Below are 8776 nucleotides of genomic sequence, written 5' to 3' on the forward strand. Positions count from 1 at the left end.
AAAAAATAAGGCCAAATCAATCACATGTGAAACTGGGTATGCTTATCTCCCGAATTTATTAGTTAATGCTACATCACTTATTAAGAACATCTCTCTTTAAAAATAATTTTGCCTTTTTACTTAGTATGTTTAACAGAATAGTAAAAATGACAAATTGTGGGTGTTTTTACTTAAAACAACAGCATTGCCCCAATCAAAAATGAAGTTTCAGGATTATATGAAGAAAGCTAATCTTGAGATTAGCTAATCTCTGGATCATTTGAGACTTTTTATTTACTTGTGATAAATATTACAGCTTCAATGGTAAAATTTTACTTTCTTCATTAAAGGTATTTTTTGACAAGTAATGTCAACATTGTAAAAAATATACTGACTCTAGATTAGGGAGGCTATTAGTCTTCCTTATGTCCTTATGACAGTAGCCTGAAATTTCTACTGCAACCTAACTCCTTGTAACCACACACTAAGTTTCTCCATGATAATTTCTCTTTACAACTTACAATGTAGTAAAAACAAAGAAACACAAAAAATAAACATACAAACCTCTTGTCATCTTAATCAACATATTTCTGAGATTCTGGAATTTTTAAAGTATTATTCATGTAAGTGAGAAAAGAAAATTGACAAGAACTTGAAACTGATATTTGGTGGTAGCTTGATTCACAATCTAATTTTGCAAAATGGACACATTCATTATAATGGCATCTTGCTAATATATATCTTTACCATAAGATATGCTTTTGCTAATGTTTTTAGTAAACAGTTTTAAATATTATTTCTATATTCAAAGAAACATATATAATCAGATGCAAGAGTTCAAATAGACCAGGACTGTAAGATCTGTGTTATTATCTGAAGGCTTCTCTTGCTGAAGCCTGCTTCTTTACCCTTGACTTTCACAGATATCACCTTCCAAAAAACTTCTTGTGTTCCCAACAATTTTAGTGTCTGCTTACCCCAGGACCTGAAATGGCACTGTAGATACCAGAAGTGAAGACTGGGTGACGAGAAGGGCCCCATTGCCGGTGGTAAGTGAAACACAGATCGTTTCTAGTGAAAGATAACAGCCAAACTGCTAAAACTTTCACCAGTGGGGAGTTTGGGAAAATGTTCTGGTGGAGGAAAACAGCTTGGATGGTACAGTAATTCAGGCTTTCAAAGAGTGCCTGGTGGCGGTAGGATTGGGGGGAGGCAAGGCATATAAAGACATGAAGTTAGTTGGCTATTAAGTTGTGCTGATGTTCTACAGAGGGATAATACAATGTGGAGGGCATTTAGCAAACATTTGAAAATCAAGTGAAATGATCCTAGGGCCTTTGTGGTAAGGATGAAAGACCTTTATTTCCTGCAGTAGGAGAGCATAAAAAATCAAAAACCATACTCAGGACCTAGTTTGACACCAAGCTTCAAAGACAATTGAATGCTTGACCAAGGCAAGACTTCTAGGTCTGTATTAGGGCTCTGGTTAGGAAACGTGGGATCCTAACAAATGGCTGAGAAAATTTGTGAATAACCTTAAAAAGTTTGGATCTCAATTTTTCTGACCCCTCAGAAGGTTCAGAGAGGCACCTGTCCCTCCCTTTTAATGCTAGTGATTCCATCACTTGTTCCCAATTTTGGAAGACCTTACAGATACTGTTCCTCTGCAGGCAGCAGAGGCTCAAAAAGAATTTGTTGTGGGACATGAAATTTAATATCCTGACAAGACAAGGATGATGCAAACTCATTGCCAGCAAACACATTGCTTAAGAAAAGTGATGTCCCAGGCTGAAACAAGTTGAAATGCCTCTATCCTTCTTGTCCTATAGGAAGGGAAATGTAAGATCTAGCTTATAGGAAGAAAATTTGTGAATTCCTAAGATTTATGCTAGAAGAAGTTGTAGTTTCTCCCTTTTGGCAATTCTGAAGGAAATTTTTTGTTAGTGTTTGCTCTGTTCTGCATGTAATTTTCCCCTTGAGAGTTTGTGTGTTGGATGCTTGGTCCTTTGGGTAGCCATGTTGGGAAATGGTATGGAACCTTTAAGATGTGAGTCCCTAATGAAAGGTCCTTAGGCTTCTGGGGATTTGCCCTTGGAAAGGATTAAGGTAGATCTTATGGGACACCTGAGTTGGTTTAGCAAGAGGGTTATTATAAGAGAATGAGCCTGGCCATCTCAGCCTTGTTGACTTCCTGTTGGGTGGTATGATCTCTCTACACCCATGAGATCCTCATCAGAGCCAGGCTGATACTGGCACCATGCCCTTGAACCTCCAGAATTGTGAACCAAATAAATCTCTTCTTTATTGTGAAACAAATAAATCTCCCCTCCTCAAGTATTTCATTATAATAATGAAAATTGGATAATACAATATTTACTATAGAATTGAGCTGGCAATGATGGTATTCATTCTAAATAATAATAATTGTTCCAGAGCTTTCTTGAGATACAGCTCCATTTTGAGACACACTGATGGATATTCTACTTACATGTTTTGTATAATTGAATCTCAACATCTTTCTGCTGTTAGCTCTTGTTAATACTTACTTTGCAGATAAGAAACTTAAGGCTTGGTAAGGTTATAAATGCTAATATTAGTAAGTTCCTGGGTCCTGGGTAACTAGATGTCATGGAGATCTCTTCAAGGCCTTTACCAAGATGAATTTTTTACAACTGTTTACATCCTTGTTTCAATTGATTCAAAATGCTAGTTCCTAGGAGAGACCATTGATTTGACTTGGGATCTTGTTCCCTCCCCTTGGCTAGAAGATGGTGACACTTTGACACTTATCCTATACTCTATGTGAACCAGGGTAGAAGTAGTTTTTGAAAAGAAAATCAAATTACTGTTCCAAAGTGATGGCCAAGGCTGAGAACAGATATAAATAACCAGTATCTACCATTGAGTTTTACTGCTAGCAATGACAACAAATGGAGACGAAGATTTGATAGTAGAAAAAATAGGAATTAATATAGTTTAATTTCAACATCCCAATTTCTGCTCCTAAAGGAAAGGTCATGTTTATTGGAACTCTACATATCTATTAGTTTCCAACCATTTAAACTCTTTTATCTTAAGTGGACAGAATGTTCTCTGTCTCTGTAAATGTGAATACGTGTGTGTGTGTGTGTGTGTGTGTGTGTGTGTGTGTGTACATGTGTGTGTTGTGTACTGAGAAAGACAAGTGAAGAGGGAGGATAGAGAAAGGGGAAGAGAGAAAGAGAGGGTGAGGGTGGAAAGGAGAGATTTCTATTTAGGAGTGTGCTAGTCAGCTTTCTGTAACTGTAACAATACCTGAGATAAACAAAGGAAGAAAGAATACAGGTTTACTTTGGCTCATACTTTTAGAGGTTTCATTGTCTCTGGGCCTGTGGTATGGTAGAACATCATGGCTAGGAGGACATGTCAGAGCAAAGCGGATCACCTTGTGGTATCCAGGAAGCAGAGAGAGGATGAGGGGGAAAAGAGAGGAAAGGAGGAAAACGAGGAAGGGGCAACATATACTCTTCCAGGGCATGCTTCGGGTGACTTTCCTCCTTTAACAAAGCCCCACCTGCTACCATTTCCACCACCTCACAATACTCTATTCAATTAGGAACCCATCAATGGATTAATTCATTGATGAGCTCAGAGTCTTCATTATCTAATCACTTTATAAAAGCCCACCTCTGATTATTACTGTACTGGGGACCACGCCTTCAACCATAAGCCTTTGGGGGATATTCCAGATTCAAACAGGGAAGGTATAAGAACTGAGAGGAATGATATTTGTGTTTTCTACAAATAGAGACTGGAATAAGATTTGAATTTGCTTTGGTATGGAGTTTCACACCCTGGGAGTGGGGCAGTTTTGGATGAAGAAAAGTTTCATCAAGCAAAAATGAGGCAATATCTGTAAGGCTTTAAATACTGATCTTCACTTTGAAAGGAAGGTAGATCTCTGAGCTGCTGTTATCCTCAAACAGTAGTTGGAAGTAGTTAGTGAATCTGAAGGCAACTCTCAGAATGTTGTAGTTTCTAAAACTTGAGTCAAGTACATTAAGTTGTATAATTTGTTTTTCCTATTAAACAGGGGTCACATATTCAAATGTCTTCTAGGGCCAAGTAGACAAGATAATAGAGGAAGTAGGCCATTGTAAGATAAGGAGCAGTGGGGACTGTGGTACAGTGGCAAATGCCTGACATACAGTCAGAAGCTGCTATTTAGTTACAGCTGATTACTGCCAATGTCAACTGCAGGCTTAGTATTTCTAGATAACAATAAAAGTTAACACATAATTCTCACTTATGTGCTAGGCCCTTGTTTATATACTTGATATAAATCTACTTTCTAAAATATTTTTAATAGAGCATCATAATTATACATAGTAATTGAGTTTATTTTGACAAAATCATACACACAAGGAACTTGATTTAAAGTCCCATTTCCCCCCCCTTTTTTTACCCTCCTCACTCCTCCCTATTCTCCCTCCTCTACTCTGTTAAACTTCCTTCTACATATATTTAAAAGTGAAATTCCCTTTGGTATCTTTATATATGAATATAACATGATTCTATTAAATTCATTCCATTTATCTTCCCCTTTCCCTACCTTCCTTCCTCTCCACTGATTTTCCCTATATTTTTATGGTATCTGCTTCCCTCCCCCACTGCCTTCTTTCCTGTATTTTACTCTAACTTCTACATATGAGAGAAAACATTCTATCTTGGATTTTCTAAGTGTGGTTTATTTTCACTTAGTCTAACTTTTTTTTCCATTTCCATCTATTTACTGGAAAATGCCATTATTTAGTTCTCCTTTATGGCTAAATAAAACTCCATTGTGTACATATAGTACATTTTCTTAATCCATTCTATTGACATTTTATTAATCCATTCTATCTATTGACAGGCATTTGGGTTGATACCATACATTGGCTATTGTGAATTGTGCTACTATAAACACTGCAGTGTTTATACTATAGTTTATACTATAGTATGCTGATTTTAGATCTTTTGTATAGATACTGTAATGGTTAATTTGAATTGTCAACTTGATTGGATTAAGAGATGTCAAGGATTAAGGAGTTTATGGGTGTGTCAACGAGGGTGTGTCTAGGAATGATTGGCATGTGGGATGAGGGTGTGTCTAGGAATGATTGGCATGTGGGATGAGGGTGTGTCTAGGAATGATTGGCATGTGGGATATCCAACTGAAATAGAGACACTCCCTAAGCTGGGCAGGACTGTCCATTAGACTATGTGTTGGATGGAATAAAAGTTGAAAGAACAAGGAAGGCAGCAGCAGATGCAAGCTGCTGCTTCTTGACTGGGTTCTTGATTGCTGACACAATCATCTGAGATATGGGACTCTCACTTCTTTACTCTTCCAAAGTGCACTCTGCCAGTGATTCCCCAGAAGCCGTCACTCTCAGAGTAGGTAAGCACCATTCATCCCTCCTGTTCTGAGGCTTCACCTTCCTGGACTGTGCAGTTATTGGTTCTTCCAGCTCTCCAGTCTGCAGATGGCCATTGTGTAGTATACAGCTTCTGGTCGCAGAAGCCAACATAATAAATCCCCTTTTTATAATTACACGTCCTACTTTTTCTGTTGCTCTAGAGAACCCTGACTAATACAGACACCAAGGAGTGGGATAGCTGGGTGATTTGGTGGTTCTATTCCTAGTTTATAAATTAACTTTTTAATCCTCAAAACAAACTTGTGGTTGCATACTATTATTTTTTCTCACTCAACTGAAGCATAGCAACATTAAGCAACTTGCCAGGGGGACACAGCTAGTTAGAGGCATAGCCAGGATTCAAATCCAAGTTCAAAATCACAGTCCATGCACTTCATCACTATGCTCAGGTGAACATTCACTTTTCAAAACAAGCCAGGATTTGTTTATGTGAAATCTATGAATTTAAAAAAATGATAATGACTAAATAAAGTAAGTCCATGTACTGAATTTGATGCATGGATTGCTAGTTAGGACTTCTGGATTAGGCTTTAATATAATCAGAAGAGCTGCCTTAGTGAACAAAATAAAATAAAATTTAATAATATAGGAGAATAACAATAATTAGTGCAAGCAGAGATTTAGAAAATTCTTAAAGGATAATTCACAGAAATTTACAAAATTCACAAGACATAGAAAGTTGTCAGGCACAGGTAATGCCTAAATCTTTGTTTTCAAAAACCCTTCTTCAATAAAAAGAAACAAGGCTCTATGGGGAAGTGGCTGATTCCAGGGCTTGGGGAGTGTAAATATGAGGATGAGGCTAGAACTTGATGTTGTGCCAGAAAATAAGGAAAGACTAAAGTCATGAAGCCACCACATCAAATGGACAGAAAAAACACTTTTGAGGACTTTCTGATGGACAAATCAAGGATAATTAAAGTAACAAATTAAATAATAACAGGAATGCATTACAATCTATAGAATAAAATAAATATATATGTATCCATACAAATGTAAGAAATTGAATGTATAAATAAATAAAGGAGAGGGAAAAGTTCTTCTTAACAGCTGAATTCTAATAATACAAGAAGAATAATAATGGAAATAGAATATCAGTATTTGTCAAACATCACAGTAATAATTGCTTCAGAGAAGAATAATCACCAGAGGCTAAACAATCTATGAAAATATGGTGTTCTTGTAAGCAGAATATTCACATAGTCTCAAAGTATCTTACTAATTACTTTTTTTTTTTAAATTTGGTAGCAGGTATAGCACCTAGGAGTGCTTAATCTCTGAGCCACATCCCCAGCCCTTTTAATTTTTACATTTTGAGACAGGGTCTCATTAAGTTGCTTAGGGCCTCACTAAGTTGCTAAGGCTGGCATTGAACTTGTAATCTTTCTCACTCAGCCTCCCAAGCCTCTGGGATTACAGGAGTCAGCCACTGCACCAGGTTTAGTTACTGTTTGTTCTGTTGCTGTAACAGAATATCACAAACTAAGTAATTTATATAGAATTTTTTATAGTGATTGGGATCAAATCCAGAGCCTCATACATGATAGATAAGCTCTCTACCACTGAGGCATATCTTCAGTTTCCAGAAAATGAGTTCATTTTAGTCATGGTTTTGAAGAGTAGGAAGTTTAAGGCATAGAAAGGGGTAATATTTTGCCATAGCTTTCCTGCTGTGTTATGAGAGGACAAGTGAATACATGCAAAGAAGAAAAATGAGGGGCAGAGTAACTTTTTTAACAGCTCTGTTTAGTGATGACAACATTAATTCATTGACAAGGGCTGCAATCCAATTGTCTCCTACTAGGCCCCACCTCTTGACACTGCCCCAAGGAGGACCAAGTGGAATATATCCAAATCACAGCAATTACAGAGATAAAAATAATAATCATATGGTGGGAAAACCTGGCAGACACAACCTTGAACAAGTCATCAAAGGTAACATTACCATTAATTACACAGATTGACATCGTATGCCTTATGCTAGGTTCTGAAAGGACATAACCTCACTGCTATGATATTTTTGTCAGACATACATAACCTAAATTTCATCATGAGAAAAACTGAACAAACTCAAATTGAGGAATATTCTGCAAAATAACTGACCAGTGTTCTTCAAAATGTCAAGATCAAGAAAGGCAAAGACTAAGGAATTATTCCAGATTGAAGGTGAGTCTGAAATTAAATGTAACATGTGATCTTGAAATGGATCCTGCATCAGAAAAAAGGACATGATTTCTATAATTGGTCAAATTTGAATAAGTCTTATAAACTAGTTTTCAAATATTGTATCCAGCAAGGATGCCTCAAAATACTAATTCTCATGAAATAGAACCAGAATGAAGGAATAATGAGGTGGCCTTATGAACTTCTTAATAAGGAAAGATTGCTACTGAGAATCTGATTATATCCACACTTTTACATTAGAGTTACATATTGGTGTGATTTTGTTACTGCTGACTTAACATCTCTAAAATAACCTCTCTTTATCCTCTCCACTCCTATGATTTCATTGTCTTTTCTTTAGTTTTATTTTGAAAATTTAGTATACATACAAAAAACAGGAAAATCTATATGTGTAATTTAAGGAACAATAATCAATACCTGTATCAATAATCAACAATAATCAATACCTGAACAATAATCAAACCTGTATGTGTAATTTAAGGAACAATAAACAATAATCAATTTAAGGAAAAATAATCACATTTCCACTAGTGAAAAAAAATCCCTCTTAATATAAGCAGAAGAGCTGCCTTAGTGAATAAAATAAAATAAAATTTAATAATATAGGAGAATAACAATAATTAGTGCAAGCAGAGATTTGCTTTTGCTGGCTTGTACATCAAGCATTCATCCCCCAAACAATTACCATATAGAATTTGTGTTAATCTTTTCTTTACTTTCTTTATTGTTTTCACCATCTAATAATATATCCTTAAATAATGCATTGCTTGGATTCCATCTCTTGGGTCCCCTTCTTCCTCTGGGAGAAGTCTTTTCTGCTGTCCTTTAATAAACTTCTAATTTCTACTCTGAAAAAAAAATAATGCATTGCTTAGTTTTATGTATTCATTTTGTATGTTCTTTATGGTGGCTTGATTTTTTTTTAGTTTAGCATTTTTTTATTTCATCTATATGGGTGAAAGTAGTTATGGTTTAATTTTCATTGCTTTAGAGTATTTTATGAATGTATTGGGTTTTTTTGTTTTATTATTTTATTTTATTTATTTTTTAGTTGTGGTTAGACACATACCTTTCTTTCTTTCTTTATGTGCTGCTGAGGATCGAACCTAGGGTCTCGCATGTGCTAGGTGAGCACTCTACTGCTGATCCACAAC

Source organism: Callospermophilus lateralis, chromosome 10 (genome assembly GCF_048772815.1).
Source record: "Callospermophilus lateralis isolate mCalLat2 chromosome 10, mCalLat2.hap1, whole genome shotgun sequence".
Classification (NCBI taxonomy): domain Eukaryota; kingdom Metazoa; phylum Chordata; class Mammalia; order Rodentia; family Sciuridae; genus Callospermophilus; species Callospermophilus lateralis.